Source organism: Vulpes lagopus, chromosome 2 (genome assembly GCF_018345385.1).
Source record: "Vulpes lagopus strain Blue_001 chromosome 2, ASM1834538v1, whole genome shotgun sequence".
Taxonomy (NCBI): domain Eukaryota; kingdom Metazoa; phylum Chordata; class Mammalia; order Carnivora; family Canidae; genus Vulpes; species Vulpes lagopus.
This window is the reverse complement of record NC_054825.1, coordinates 142,396,120-142,411,209: the sequence shown is the minus strand read 5'-3', so window position 1 is coordinate 142,411,209 and position 15,090 is coordinate 142,396,120. Positions and strand designations below refer to the sequence as shown.

General features: G+C 40.3%; 1 long non-coding RNA gene across 1 annotated transcript in view; it reads right to left on the bottom strand.

Annotated features, from left to right (window-relative positions):
- Positions 1–1,316: 1,316 nt before the first annotated feature.
- LOC121485626 overlaps positions 1,317–15,090 on the bottom strand; it is a 42,552-nt gene continuing 28,778 nt past the window's right edge. The window contains exons 2-3 of the long non-coding RNA XR_005986340.1: positions 7,394–7,558; positions 1,317–1,410 (exon numbers count right to left, since the gene is read on the bottom strand). This is a non-coding gene — a long non-coding RNA (uncharacterized LOC121485626). The remainder of the gene's footprint in view (positions 1,411–7,393; positions 7,559–15,090) is intronic.

Below are 15,090 nucleotides of genomic sequence, written 5' to 3'. Positions count from 1 at the left end.
GACTTTACTTACAAACTGAATATGTACCAAATATGAGGTGCATTTCACTGAGCATGGAGTTCCCATCAACAGTAACTGTCTCCCTCTGGGTGGGACCTTTTGGTAAGAAGAAAAGCACTGTGGATGTAGATATTTAGCCCGATGCTAACATGGGAGACTACATTTGGTAATAATAAATGGTAAGAGAAAAAGAGAAAGACGAAGATATTACAAGGACTTGTTCTAAATCTATTTTGGCTCAGCATTGCAAGGGCTTAAAAATGTTATTTTCTTTCATTTTCTTCTTTGCAACTGGGATATGAGGTCCAGGCCCTCTCTACACAGAGACTGCAGTGGTGAGGGCAACAGGAAGGGCTCTGTTATTAACAATGAAATTCAGCTATCTTTGGTGAGACACTTGGTGTGAGAGGCAGTACAGTAGAATGGTTAAGCTTGTGAGCTCTGGATCTGGATGGTCTGGAATCAGGTTGTGTCTCACTAACCTTGGGCACGTTATCCTGTCTGGAAAGCGGGAATGATGTGGCATCTTCTTCCTAGGATGAATGTGAACATTAAATAACAGAGCTGTAGTTTTCAAACTTGAATATGCACACAAGTCACCTGGGGATCCTGTTAAAACTTGGCTTGGCTTCTGATTCAGTAGCAGGCATGTAAAACACACAGAATGGTGTTGACAAATTCTTTCTTTTTTCTTTCTTTCTTTCTTTCTTTCTTTCTTTCTTTCTTTCTTTCTTTCTTTTCTTTTTTTCGTCTTTCTTTCTTTCTTTTTCTTCTTTCTTTTAGAGAGAGAGAGAGAGAACAAGTGAATAGAAGGAGGGGTGGAGGGAGAGGGAGAGAGAGAGAAAGAATCTCAAGCAGACTCCCCACTGAGTATGGGGCCCTATGTGGGGCTGGATCCCATGACCCATGGCACGGGATCATGACCTGAGCTGAAACCAAGAGTTGGACAGTTAACTGACTGAGCCACCCAGGCAGGTGCTGAGAAATGCGAAACACTCCATATATGTTGGCTCTTATTATCCATCTTGTATGATGCTATATTTTTCACAGACGTTGTTAGGGTTATCTTTGCAACAGCCTTCCATTAAGTATTATTGTATCTTCTTTCCCAAATGAGGAAACACATCTAGAAAGACATAGTGATTGCCAATTTTGCATTTGAACCCAGTTTTCTTGCTTCTAAGACCTGTCCTCTTCTACACTTGAAATTCTTTCTGGTTGTGGGTTAGAGAAAAACAAACAAAAGACAAAACGACAGTGACCGAAAACCTTACTTTCTCTCATGTTGGAGTGGGAAGGAACTCCTCTTGTGTAGGCTGCAGGAGAAGTCTACAGAGAGAGGCAAGTGGCTTCCAGGTCATCACATGGTTCTATGTTGTCCATATATTAAAATATTTTCCTCTGATTATACTTGTGAAGAAAAAACAAGCACAAATGATTGGTTTAAAAAGTAAACTAAATGTCACCCCCTCAAAAATCTCATTGCCCAGAGAGGCAACAATAACTTCAATAACGTATAGATTATGTTATTAGAGCCAATTGTTCAGGGTCTCACTCTGCTATGATGCATGAGCCTTGGGTATATATATATATATATATATATATATATATATATATATATATATATATATATATGGGGGTCATTCTCAGCTTTTAGAGGTGACATCAGGTCCTTTCTATGTGCTCTCCTCTATCTTTAAGCCAGTAAGTCCATCCTGAGTTTTGATTTTTGGAGTTCTCCTTCTGCCATTAGCTGTATTATTCAAGAGTTCATGTGATTAGGTCAGGCCCAACTGGATAATCTCCTTTCGAATAGTTCAAAGTCAACTGATAAGTAATCTTAATTACATCAGTGAAATCCCTTTTTCCACGTAATGTAACATGATCACAGGTATAAGAGCCAGGGCAGAGGTCCTGGGGCATTTCTTAGAATTCTAATTCTACCTATCATATTAGGCCGAAAAATACTTTTAAAAAATGAAATTACACAATATTTATGCCTCTGAAAACTTTTCTTCACTTCCATAAAAGCTTTGAAGATGTTTCTCAGTAAATATAGATATAACCTGGACTTCTTAACTGCTAAGTAATATTCTTTTAAAAAGATTGATCATAATTTAACAATTTGTCTGTGGATGAATGGTTAGATTGTTTCCATTTTCCAATTATAAACATTGCAGTCATGAAAACATTTAATGCTGTGCCATGGGCCAATTAATTATCTCTTTAAGGTAAATTACTAGTTGTGAAATTGCTGATCAAAGAGTATACATACTTAAATATTGGTGCACATTTCCAGTATGCCTTCTGGAAAAGTTGCATCAACATATAAGCTCGTGCATATTAATGGTTTATTAAATGGCTTGTTTCTCTACACCTTTGCCAACAATTCTTTTAATCACTGCTAATCCAGTGAAAAGGTGTATTTTGTTCTTTATTTACTCTTCCTTGATCATTAGTGAAGTTGAACATCTTTCTCTATGTTAATTTCCCAATATGTTGCTTCACTTGGGAACTGTCTATTCATTTCCTCTGTCAGGGATCTTTAGCTGCAAGCTGCAAATATCAATTCTGGTTTGGGGTGACTGGCCAGCTCAGTCCAAGGAGTGTGCAACTCTTGATTTTGGGGTCATGAGTCTGAGCCCCACATTTGGTATAAAGATTACTTAAATAAATAAAACTCAAAAAAAAAAATAGTTAACTCTGGTTAGCCTAGAGAGGAATGGATTTTGCTGGAAGGATATGGAGGACCTTAGAGGATCAGTAAGAAAGTTGGAGATCCAGGCTTGGTAAAGGAGAGACGGGCAGTAGAATGCAATAAATCTAATGCTGTAGGACAGGATAGTTAATATGCTGTTATTGAAATCTGTACAACTCAGTGTCACTACCTTGGGACTCTTGATACTACTGTGAATAAATTCTCCATTTGCCTCCTTGTCTTTGCATCATTCTCAAGATTCAGAGTCCCTGGTACAAGCAAGCACCTGATCGATTGAGCTTAGGTCCACATGCCTGAACTATAGTGACCAGTAGGATAAGGGAGTATTCTTTGGTAGCTCTGGCTTCTTAGTAAAAAGTGGTAGCTTATACACCATTAATACTCGTCTGCATTAGACAGGCATTCACATGCTGGGTAGACCCCCACCCCCCCCCAAAAACATTTTTCCAGTTGCATTTTTATTAGAGCACTTTTTACATTAAGGGCATTAATACTTTATACTTGTGTTGCATATATCTTTCCTTTTTGCTACTTTTTTTCTTTTTCAATTATGATGGCAAAGTAACCTTTGAACAAAGATGACTCTAATCATTTCTTTCCTGTAGAATCCGATAACTGATATAGCATTGTGTCTTAATCAAGGCCACAGTTCCAGGTGACTGTAATTTAACTAAGGAGTCTATACAAGGAGGAAAGTGGTTTGTTACATGGAGACATCTTTGCCTGTTCTCTAACTAACAAGGTCACTTCATATCAAGTGCTAGAAAATTCACCCATATTCCTTCTGGGGAAATTAAAAATGTTTTGTTAATTGAACAAAAGAAGATGAACCATTTACATTTGGTTTGTAGTCTGGCACATTGAGTTACTCCTCCTAAGCTCCTGGAAGCCAGTCACATACCAGAATCAGAAGAGCTAGGACCTGGACTGGCCACATAGCTAATGAGTGATTTCTCATTGGAGCCTCCATTCTTATGTATTTTTGCAATAAATTTCTCTGATAGAAATGGCTTCAGTGTGGCGTTTTTTCCTAGTGCAGTTTATGACTTTTATCATTATAAGCTTTTTACTATTTAAATCATTTTTAAAAATGGTAATATAACAGATAATTTTTTTTAACATCTCCTGCAACAAGTATTCCTTAGTAGTCAGTGTCAGAATTTGTTAGGCATTGTCTCTCTCAAAAGATCTCTCTTCAATGCACACCTTAACATGTTGTTGTTAAAGTAGTTCCCTTTTGGTCTAAGGAAAACCCCTATTTCTTGCTAAACTGATCCATAGTCCTTCTTACTAATCAGCCTTCTCTGGAAGGAGTTAAAGTTCTTCCTTCTCCAGAAAGCCTCGGTAGGAATATTTACAAAACTTTGGAGAGATGTAGTTGAACCTTGTATATACTATAGATGAGGAAATGAATATAATGCTAAAAAGAAATTAACTCCCATATAAAGTCAGAAAGATAGGCTGGGACCATGAAAAGAACCAGAACATGTTTTCCAAAAGACTCTATGGGCAAATAAATCCATATTTCCAAATCAATGCTTTCCAAAGCTTACAGAGAAAAATAAATAATGGTTTCAGGGCAACATGGCTTTCCAAATTTACTACCTACAATTAAATCTGTAAGTACTCCCTAGTGGTGTTTCAAAAATTCCTGAATGTGTTCTTATCAGCTTTATTCTAAACTCCTGGGGCACAGCATTATTTTCTTCTCTATTTTTGTCAGGAGAAACACATGGCTAGAACATTCCCCCCTGACACTTTTTGTGAATTGGAAAGATTAACTTCTGAATGCTGGGTGAACAATCTGAACAGACCTTTTCCTCACCAGTGGGTTGATCTCTATAATGCTAAGCTACAATTCCCTGTTGGGCACTATATTGATGAGATCTGCAGAGAGGGCCATCATTGTGTACCCAACAGATATTTTGAAAATTTGTATCCTCATCTAGCCTAAAACTGGATTTGTCATTTTTCTTTAAAGATTCGTTTATTTTGAGAGAGAGAGAGAGAGAGAGAGAGAGAGAGAGAGAGAATGGCTGCAAGCATGAGTAGTGGGGAGGGGGGAAAGGGGGAGAGAGAGAACCTCAAGCAGACTCACCACTGAATGTGGAGCCTGACTCAGGGCTCAGTCTTAGGACCCTGAGATCATGACCTAAACTCAAATCAAGAGCCAACGACTTAACTGACTGAACCATGCAGGCACCCGGGATTTGTCTTTTTAGTGGATAGATAATGAAATACTGTTTTCAAGATCAAGGTTCCCAGAGGTGGTGTGTGTGTGAATGTGTGTGTGTGTGTGTGTGTGTGTGCACGTGAATGCATGTGTTTGCATGTAGAATTTTTCACACTGTGAGTTAATTCTGCAGTGATTTCTTTTCTCAGAGTTACCATATCCTTTTCTGTTCCACATGAAGAACAGTTGGACTTCCTGTTCAGTTGACTGTTTCCCTTGAGAAAATGAGGTGGGGTGGGGCGTGGAGGAGTAATTTCAAAAGGATTTGGAAGGAATTTGCAAAAATTGAAAACGGGACTTAATTTTATCTGTGACAAGGAATAGGACTCAACTGTCCTCCATGTAACAAGTTCGGGAAGTTACAAGTCTGTCCTCTCCTGGAGCAGCCGTGCTTAGGCTGTGGGTTGGCTGAGAGGTGTGTGTGGGAGAGAGCAGAAAATGGTACATTTGATTGGTCTTTGGCTGGTCTTTATTTTAAACCAGCCAAAGCCAAAATGATTCTCTATGGACCAAGTGTGGTATGACCCATACTTTCTTCTCTTGTCTTCTTGTCTTCTTTGTCCCCTTTCAGTACTTATTTTAATATACATTTCCCATAAAAATTGTCCTGGTTTATGTGGTCCTGGTTATGTCATGTTATTTCTCTGTCCTCCTGCTCAGAGTCCTGCTCTTCCCTTTAGCTCCTTCCTTCCATTGCCTTTGTGATCTCTTCTTTCCCCCTGCTTCTATTCCCATCTCTTTTCTCTTCTCTCTCTTGAAAGGCAGGTCTAATCCTGGGTAAAGTTGTGACATTTCAATCTTTCAGCCTTTCAGACTGGAATGGTTTCCTCTCTTCAATGATGTCCACTTTTCTATTGTCCTGTGTTATGATGTCCCTTTTCCATCAAAATAAAAAAGTTTGGAACTGATATACTTCAAATATTATTCTTCTGGGATGAGTCTCAGCTTAATAGCTACCAAAGTATTTAGACAAAGGGATGAAATACCAAAGTGGAATTTCAGGGGGAGACTGGCTGGAATTCTGGGGGACTTCCATGTGTCCTAGAGTCCTACATGCTTCGTCCTTCATATATTTTTCTTGCAACAGTGGGAATGCAGCTTAGAAGCCCTTTACTTCCTCTCCCAGGGCCTTAGAGTGCTAAGAAAGGAAGCATCTGAACGACAAATATTGGATATGAGCCTCCAGAAGCAGGAAACTGAACCAGAAGTCCAAGGAGACCCAAAGAACCAAGAGAGGGCTGGCTGCTGTTGCAGGGTTGCTTATGCAGCTGAGGGGAGACGTGGGTGTGAACTGGGGAACTGGTTTGTAACAGGCAAAATCTGAACATCCCCAAATTTGGGAGCAGGTGCCATTGTCTAAAAATCAGGATTTAGGCTCTTGATCCAGGAACCAGACTTTGTTCAGATATTCTGAATATCCATAAGCTATTTTGGGTCCTGATCACAGGAAGATTGCTCCAACCACACTCAGCATCCCTATAGGCTCTCAATGCCTTCTGCATATCCTGTAACTCAGATTTGGCTTTTAAATCTCACTTCAGATTCCCCTATCTGGAAAGCTGTCCCCAACTTCTCAGTCAGCAGGGCAGTGCCTTTCCAGACGCTTCCATACACCTTGTTTTCATGAGCCCTCTCACCACTTTTCCCTCTGACTTTCCCTCTAGGTTAACAGCAAGATGAGGGTACAGAGTTCACACGAAACTGTGTCCATCGTGCTGCACGCGTTCCTGACCCAGAGCGGATGCTTAGCAAATGTCTGGTGAATGAATGAATGCGCGGATGATGTCCTTAAGGACAGCAGACAAAGGAATTCTTAAGTTTTTGCAACACCAGGCCCCAGAACAAACTTCTCCTCCCGGGATGCAAAAATGTGCCTTTGGATTCAACTGGTGTTTGAAGTTCTTCATGTTAAAGGGAGTCAGTGAGGTTGTTCTAGAGAGCTGCTGAAGAAGTAGATAGGAAGTAAAGGAGGAGGGAGATGCTGACTCATTCCCTGGAGCTGAAAAAAATACACAATATGCACCAGACAATGGGGAGAAACCATCCATCCGCCCATGGAAATCAGTGAAACAAAAGAGGCTTGGGAGGTCCCCTCCCTTCCCTTCTGCGCCTGCTCTGGACCTCCGTCTATTTGTTTTCCCCAAAGCTCTATATATCTCGGGGCCTTTATGTTTGGCTCCTCCCACTCTTGCTGAGATAATAAAAGCAGGGGAGGAATCTTGGGACACGTTCCAGCTTGTGCTGTTCCATGAGAGCTAGGGGAGGGCATGAGGCATCTGGAAGTTTACAGAGGTCGAGTGCAAAGTGTGGAGAATTGGAACTTGGAAGGGGGAGGGGGCGGGCCAGGTGATGGCTGCTTGTTCTTATAAGCCCTTCTGTATTATGTCCATTTCTAAAATTATCTGCATGAATTACTTTGATATACTAATAAAAATACTCACTTTTCAAAACAAATAAGAGGCGGCTGGAGAAAGCAGTCCTGGGGCATGCAGGGCAGTGGGAGGGAGTGCATGAGTAATCATCACACTTTGGAGAAAAGCTGGTTGCATGCTGGGTTTGGCTCTTGCATGAGGCGGCCACTGCTCTGGCAGCCAGATGAGCTGGGCCTGCATGAACGAGTGATTGGTCAGTGTTTCTGGATTTGGCTCCACCCGGGCTCTCTGCTCCATACCTTCATCATTACTTGCCCCCCAGCTCTGGTAGCTGCCAACTCTGTAGCCCACTTACCTTCCTCATGATGGGTGCACTCACCTCCAAACCTCAATTTCCTTTCCAGTAACGTTTCATTTCTTATCCTAGGCCCCAAAGTCTTGATGGTCCGCTGCTCAAGTAATAACTTTCCTGACTTGCCTTGGTTTCCAGGTTGTCTATTCCAGATGCTTTCCCATGAGGAAGCCCCCCTCCCTGGTCTGCCCCAGTCATGAGGCAGTATGTACACAGACAGAAGGGCCAGAGCAAGGGCTGATGACAGACAGTAGGACAGAAGGACTCAATCTCTGTAGCCATGCCAACCTTGCTTTCAAGGCCTGTCTCCTTCTGTGTCCTAGATGTGTGACACTGTGTAAGTTACATGAGCCTTCATTTCTGAGCCTTCATTTCTTCATCTGCATATGGATGATACCAAGTGTACTTACTGCTTAATAAAATCTCAATATCACCATGGCAGCAAGAGTGAATTCACATACATTGTTCTTACACGTACAAAAACAACAAAGCATAGCTCCTTTCCTCTCTAACTGGTCTGTCTTCACCAAAGAGCACCCTCCCTCCATCACCTCTGCCCAAGTTGGCCAGCCTAGGGGCTAAGGACAATTTCAGTCCCACCAGATGAATTTCCTTCAGTTCTATAAAGAAAAGCATTCCTTTAGGTAAATTCTTTGTCTCTGTTGGATAAAGTGCTCAGTTTTTCAGATTTCTGCTTTTTCCCCTCTTTCTTTCCAAGATGGCATCTGAAGGTGAAACTTAGGTGATCCCATGGTGGCAGAGGGCGGTTGGGGTTCTTTGGTGTCCTCTGGATGCTTGCTGGTCTCTGCCGCGTCATGGCTGATCTGGGCTGCTTCCTGCATGGGGATCACTGAGGCAGACTGGTGCTACTCCAGGGTGTTCTGCTGGTGTCTGAGTCTAAAGCCTGTAGCTGGTGTAACTCATGGACCATCTCCGTTCTTGTTGACTTGGTCCTGCCTTCTTGGCACTGCACAGGTCCGGCGGAACTGCTCTAGTTTCTCTTGCAGGCAGTCTACCCTGCGGTGTGGACCACAGGCAGTGGTGTGTTGCAAAAACAATTAGCAGTTAGTCTTGGGTGGGAGGAGCCCTGAGTGGTAGTATTTGCAGACTTCTATAGTTTAAATACCTTAGCATATCAAGCTACTAAGATGACGTCGACGAATGCAGAGTTGGGGAGAGACCTGCCATACAGATACAACAGTAATAGTAAATAGTAAATAATCTCAAGAGCAAGATAATAGTAAGATGAAGCAAAATAAATATGGAGTGATCGTTTTGAATATTGCATTACCTTCATATTTAATAGTACCTATTTAATTGTAAGGTTGAACAATTTAATTTTTAATAACTTCTGTGTTCAGCAACTGATTTGAAATTTCTGACAATGCAACAGTGAGCTCTCTGCCCAGTGAGCCAGCTCTGGTCCACCACTGGCGGGTTACCTCATCTGCTTCATCAAGAGAGCTGCCAACAAGCTCCCAGTCAAGCCTTCAACTGAGTTCCATACTCCCTTTCTGGGGCAGCTTGGGAGAGCTAAATTTAGGCCCACCCTCTTCTATCCACATGCTGATGCTGAAGCAACCGATGACACAATATCTTCCCGAACACTAAAAAGGAAGCAGGGTAGAAGCTCCTCTGCCCATGGCATTAAACTTGACCCATATAACTCACTTCCCTGTGGCAGAATCAGTCAGACAAGCCGACTGTCAAATTCCCCTAGACTCTTGAAGTAAATCCACGCAATGGCCAATTCCCAGAAACTCACTTGACCAAATGAGAAATTCAACAAATTTAGTTTTATTTTGTTTTAATGGACTAGTTTTCCAAGTAGAAGTTTAAGGAAGAACGCTAAAACCTGGTCTCCTGCCATAGCTTGAAGTAGGAGGCTAAGAGAGGCGGCTGTACTGTGTCTGTCCCGGAGCCCACCCTAACAACTCTTTCCTGCTGCTCATCTCCTAGGCCCTCTTTCTTTGCTCTGGGTCACCCTTCCTTTTTCCAAAGTCTTAGTCACTTCCTTCTCCCCTTTGCAGATTCCACAGCCCAACCTCTTCTTAGGAGCTCTCAGGGATCATGAAGGAGAATGCCACTGCTCTAGCTTTCCATTGGATGGCTGCTCCAACAGAACAAACTAAAACAGAGATTGGCAAAACGAATGAGGCCACGGGAGCTCTGGAGAGGGAAGTCAGTACAAAGCGTTCCTCACAGCACTGGTCTGTTTATATCATGATCTCACAGACTCTTCTTAACCACTCAGGCATTTTTAAACGTTGGGGTCAAGCATCAGGGCTTACAGGTATTGAGAAACCACTGCAGGCTTCAGTAGAGGACCGACAAGATTTGATCTGCTTTAGAAACTCAACTACAGTAGCAACATCTGAAAAGAACCAAAAGGTGGAATTTGTAAGCAGGGAACTTGTTTAAGGGTTCCTTAGAAGCCAGGCGAAAGGTGATAGCCTGAAGTCCAGTCATGGAAGCGATAGAAGAGCCCTTTCCTGGGTACCCTGACTTGATGGGCACTCCACCTCCCTTTTATTTTCTCTCACTGCAACCTACTTGTTTCCTTCCTGGGAAATTCGTAATGTTATATTTACTTTCACTTATCATCTCCTCCTCCACTAGATTGTAAGCTCTGTGGAGCCAGGCCTGCCTCATGCCCCAAAGTATTCTTCACCGGTGCAGTGTTGGGTTCCTGGTAGGTGCTCCACAAATGTCTGTGGAGGAAGGAATGCCACTGAGAAGAAAGGAAGTTTGGTGTGGGAAGCTTAGCTATGTTTTCAGGTAAGGGAAAGGTGCTCTTGGAGAAGGAGGAGTAGAAAACAGAGATGAGAGAGATGACACAGATTCCAGAAAAACAGGACAAGAAGTGAAAGTAGAGTCGTTAGCTTTGCCTGAGAGGAGGGGTAGGCTTCTGACATGGGAGGAAAGGAAGAATGGGTGAGTGTTGGTTGGATTTATGAGAGCAGTGGTCTGTGTTTCCTGGAGAAATAGTAGGCATGATTACCAGCTGTGTGTGAGAGAGAGAGAAAGAGAGAGAGAGAGAGAGAGAGAGAGAGAGAGAAGAGGAAGAGAAAGAAGGAGGAGGAGGAAGAGAAAGGAGAGGGCAAAAAGAGGAGAGGAGGAGAAAGAGGAAAGGGGATTGAGAGTTTCAGGAGGTGATGAGAAGTTTTAACAGAATGTTTCAACGAAAAGAATAATGCAATGGCCAAAAATGCCTAAAAAGATTTCTGAGGGAGGGTCCCACTGAGAAATAATGTGACCAAATTAGCCTTGCCCCAAGTCTCCTACGTGGGAGGCAGGGCAGTAGAACGGGGAGACGGAAGGGTTGGCTGTGGTAGGGATCTGCAGGATGCCATCTCTCTTCCTAGTTGATCTTGTGTCTAGCTCCAACAAAGGGAAACATTTCATGACTCCTGGGATGGGTTCAGATGAATCATTCATCTCTCCAGATATTAAATGTTTTGAATGTGTGAGATAGGACACGGACATCAGAAAGAGGCTCTCAGCAGTCTGCTTCTCTGGAGAAGGCCTCACCCAGGGGCTGCAGCCTGCCTTGTCCTGCTGTATCCTAGATCTGTGGGTTAACTTGCCTGCCCTTGGCTATAACTTCCTCTGGCAGGAAGGCAGCTTTTATCTTAGAAATCTTAGTGATATCCAAACATCCCTTGCCTTTAGGTGACCGCCTCCTAAAAGAGAAAGTACATCTGTTTAGACTTTGATAGACCTGGGTTTGATTCTGGGCTCTCACGCATGAAGCTCTGTGATCTTGAATAAATTGCCTACCTTTTCAAGCCTCCATTGTTCAGAGGAAAAAAGGGGAAGTCACTGGAAAGGCAGAAGGTTGAAATAAGATAATGTAAATAATCCAGCAGAATGGACAGGCACAAGGTAGACCCTCAATAAATATTTTGTCACCTCTCTCCATCCTCTCCTTTTTTTATTCCCTCTTGCCCTTACATTTTAGTTACCAGTTTTCTGTACCGGAATCCTCACAGCAGGAATGACATCTTAGTCATTAATAAGAACTCTTATCTTTATTAGAGTAATGTTTGCACTTGCTGGCTAAAAATCTCAAATAATACCAAAGAACAACAGCCTTATCCCTCCCTACCCTGAGTCTCATCCCCTAGAGAAAAGTGTATCTGATTCTTAACAGTTTTGGATTTTAATTATTTTGGTATCATCCCAATTTGTCTAAAAGTATGTCTATACTGTTATTTCCTGATTTGTAAGTTTTAAAGATTGTGTTCCTATATAAAGGGAAAAGATTTAGTGTACTTACACTACCATCCCATCTCTGCTTCCCAAACAATTGTGCCTCTTTTTAATGCCTCTATTGGTTAACTTCATAAGTTTAATGAGTAAATAAATATTTTACTTTTTTTCTATCCATTGTATGTACCATCTCTTAATTTTCTGCTATGAAAGATTGGACCATTATCATACATACTCTTCTCTTTAGCTCTCCTCACTCCTTTTACTTTCTAACTGTTGTCACCCATATCTTTTATATGATTAAGGTTGATAACATTTGCTTTCTCTTTTGGGATTGTAATTAACTCTCTCTGCTTTGTTGATCGATTTTAAAGGATAAATGCCAGTAAATAGTGCTTGCGTTGTGACAATTATGTGAATATTGTTCATGGTCTATTTAAATATATTTGCTTTCTTGTTTAGATTTTTTTTTTTTGCTTTTCCTAGGGTTTCTAACTGCCTTTCTTTTACTTTCATTGTCTGCTTTTTACCAATACATGGATTTCTCTTTTCTTGAATATTTCCTCCTGGAATCCTCCTGTTCCAACATGGGCTAGTTGCTATCTAGAATGGCTGCAAACCTGCTGTCCCAAGATTTTCATTCATTACTTCCCAAGTTGAATCTACCCTGTCCAAGATCTACTGACTTCGTCCTTTTTGGTTGATTAATTCATTTTGTAGAACATATCCAAAAGTTAATATCTAAGAAAGGGTACATATGAGATAAACTTTCTGAGTTGCTCTTATATTTATTAGTAGTTTGGTTAGGTTAAAAATTCTAGGATTAAAAATTTTACTTGAGGATTTTTTTTTCTATTGTTCAGTGAAATTGTTATCAATCAAATTATCTTTTCATTATAAGTAACCTATTTTATTTATATATCTCTTCATGGAAGCTTGTAGAATCTTACCTTTTAACTTTCATGTTCTGATATTTTAAAATTATGTAAATGAATCTGAGTTTTATTTCCCTCCATATAGTATGCTACATACATAATGGGCCTTTTCAATCTGAAGTCTCACTGGTACTGGAAAATTTTCTTCTATTTTCAGTTTGATAATTATTAACTCTATTTTCTTTTCCCTCTTTCTGAAACACCATTTGTTGAACACTGGACATTATGTCTAGAACTTCTCAGGGCTCTTATTATTATTTTTCTCTCATGTTTTCTATCTCTGTATTTTTTTTTCTATTTTTTGAAATACTTTATTACTTAATCTTGCAATTTGAAAAATACTTTAATAGACTTTTAATTTTAAAATAATTATAGATTAACGGAAAAATTAAAAATATTATATAAAAAGTACATGGGCTCTGCACGTCATTTTCCCTATTAAACATTTTATGTTAATATGGCACATTTATTATAATTAATGAAGTAATATTGGTATATTCATAATAAGTAAAGTCCATTTTTTTTTTTTTTCAGATCTCCTTGGTCTTTCTTTATCTGATGTCATTTTTCTGTTTTAGGATCCCATCTGGATATCACATTCTATTTAGCAGTCATGTCTCCTTAGGGTCCTCTCGGCTGGGAAAGCTTCTTAAACATTTCTTGTTTTTGATGTTCTCAACAGTGTTGAAGAGTACTTATCAAGTATTTTGTAGAATGTCCCTCAGCTGGGATTTGTCTGATGTTTTTCTCATGATTAGATTGGGGTTATGGGTTTCTGGGAAGAGGCACAGAACTAAAGTGCCACTTTCATGACATCATATCAAGGGTATATACTATTAACATGACATCACTTTTAGTGTTAACTTTGTTCATCTGAGATAGTATTTCTTATGTTTATGTACTGTAAAGTTACTATTTTATTCCTTCTCCATACTGTACTCTTTCAAAAGGTGTCAGTATGCACAGCTCACACTTAATTGGAGTTATGCTCCATCTCATTGAAGGTAGAGTAGCTACATAAATTATTTGGAATTTTTCTGCATCGGAGATTCTCTTCTCTCTTATTTATTTATTCAGTTATTTATTTATAACAGTATGAACTCGAATACTTATTTTATACTTTGGGCTAGAATCAAATACTTTTTTTATTTTATTGCTCAGATTGTTCTGGCTTTGGCTATTCAGAGGTTTTGGTTGACTACTTTGTTTACCTCCAATATTGTACATATGTGTATATATATGTATTTATTATTTTTGAGCATTTCCTTACTTTTCATCACTGTAAGATGTTTCTGGTTTACTTTGTATATTTCTCATCCCAACCCTAGAATTAGACACTTCTCCGAGGATACCCGGTTCCTTTTACTGGAGAATGGTATTGGGAACCAAAATCTGTGTGTTGCTACTGGAATATTATTGCTTTTGGCTCTCTTAGCTGGCATAGCAAGAAAATGTGTGTATACCAACTCCTATATATACATGCATCTATAAATATTTCTATAAGTAACATCTGCATGTATATTAACCCAAACATGAGTTCATGCTGATGTCTCCAACTCTAATCCATTACCAGGTAGATCATTCTAGCCTCTTTCCTTCATTTTTCTGTAAATTCCCACTCCAACAGTGAGAAAACTGGCTCCTCAAATCCCCCATCCACCTACCGGGTCGTTCAGTTCCAGTATATATGTATCACAGTATCATGATTGTTAGCGGGCACCCTAAGGGAAACAATTTTATCAACTAGTGTTCGGTGCTATGTGTAGTTCCTTTTGCCTTTAGTCTTACAGACTCCATTTGTTTGCAGTGCTACTAAGGTCAGCATCTTTGCTCCTCATTTCCCTTGGATGAGATTGTTTCTATATATTTAGGATATGGTTAGATTGTTCTGTCACATTCTGCATTCATTCTGGGACCTCTTGGCCTCAAAATGTTCTTGAAGATTTCCTTATCATTTCTTTTCAAAACTTCTATTGACTTTTTCCCCACTGCTATCAAATTTTATTTTCCAGAAGTTCTTTTTGCCCTCAGAATTGTTATTTACTATTTATTTATTTATTTATTTATTTATTTATTTATTTATTTGAGAGACAGCATGTGCACAGAGATGCATCCGCGGTTCACATGAATTGGGGGAGGGGAAGAGGGAGAGAATTTCAAGCAGACTCCCCGCTGAGTGCAGAACCCAATGCTGAGCTCACTCTCAATCTCATGGCTTACAAGATCATGACCTGAGCTGAAATCAGGAGTCATTCAACTGACTGAGG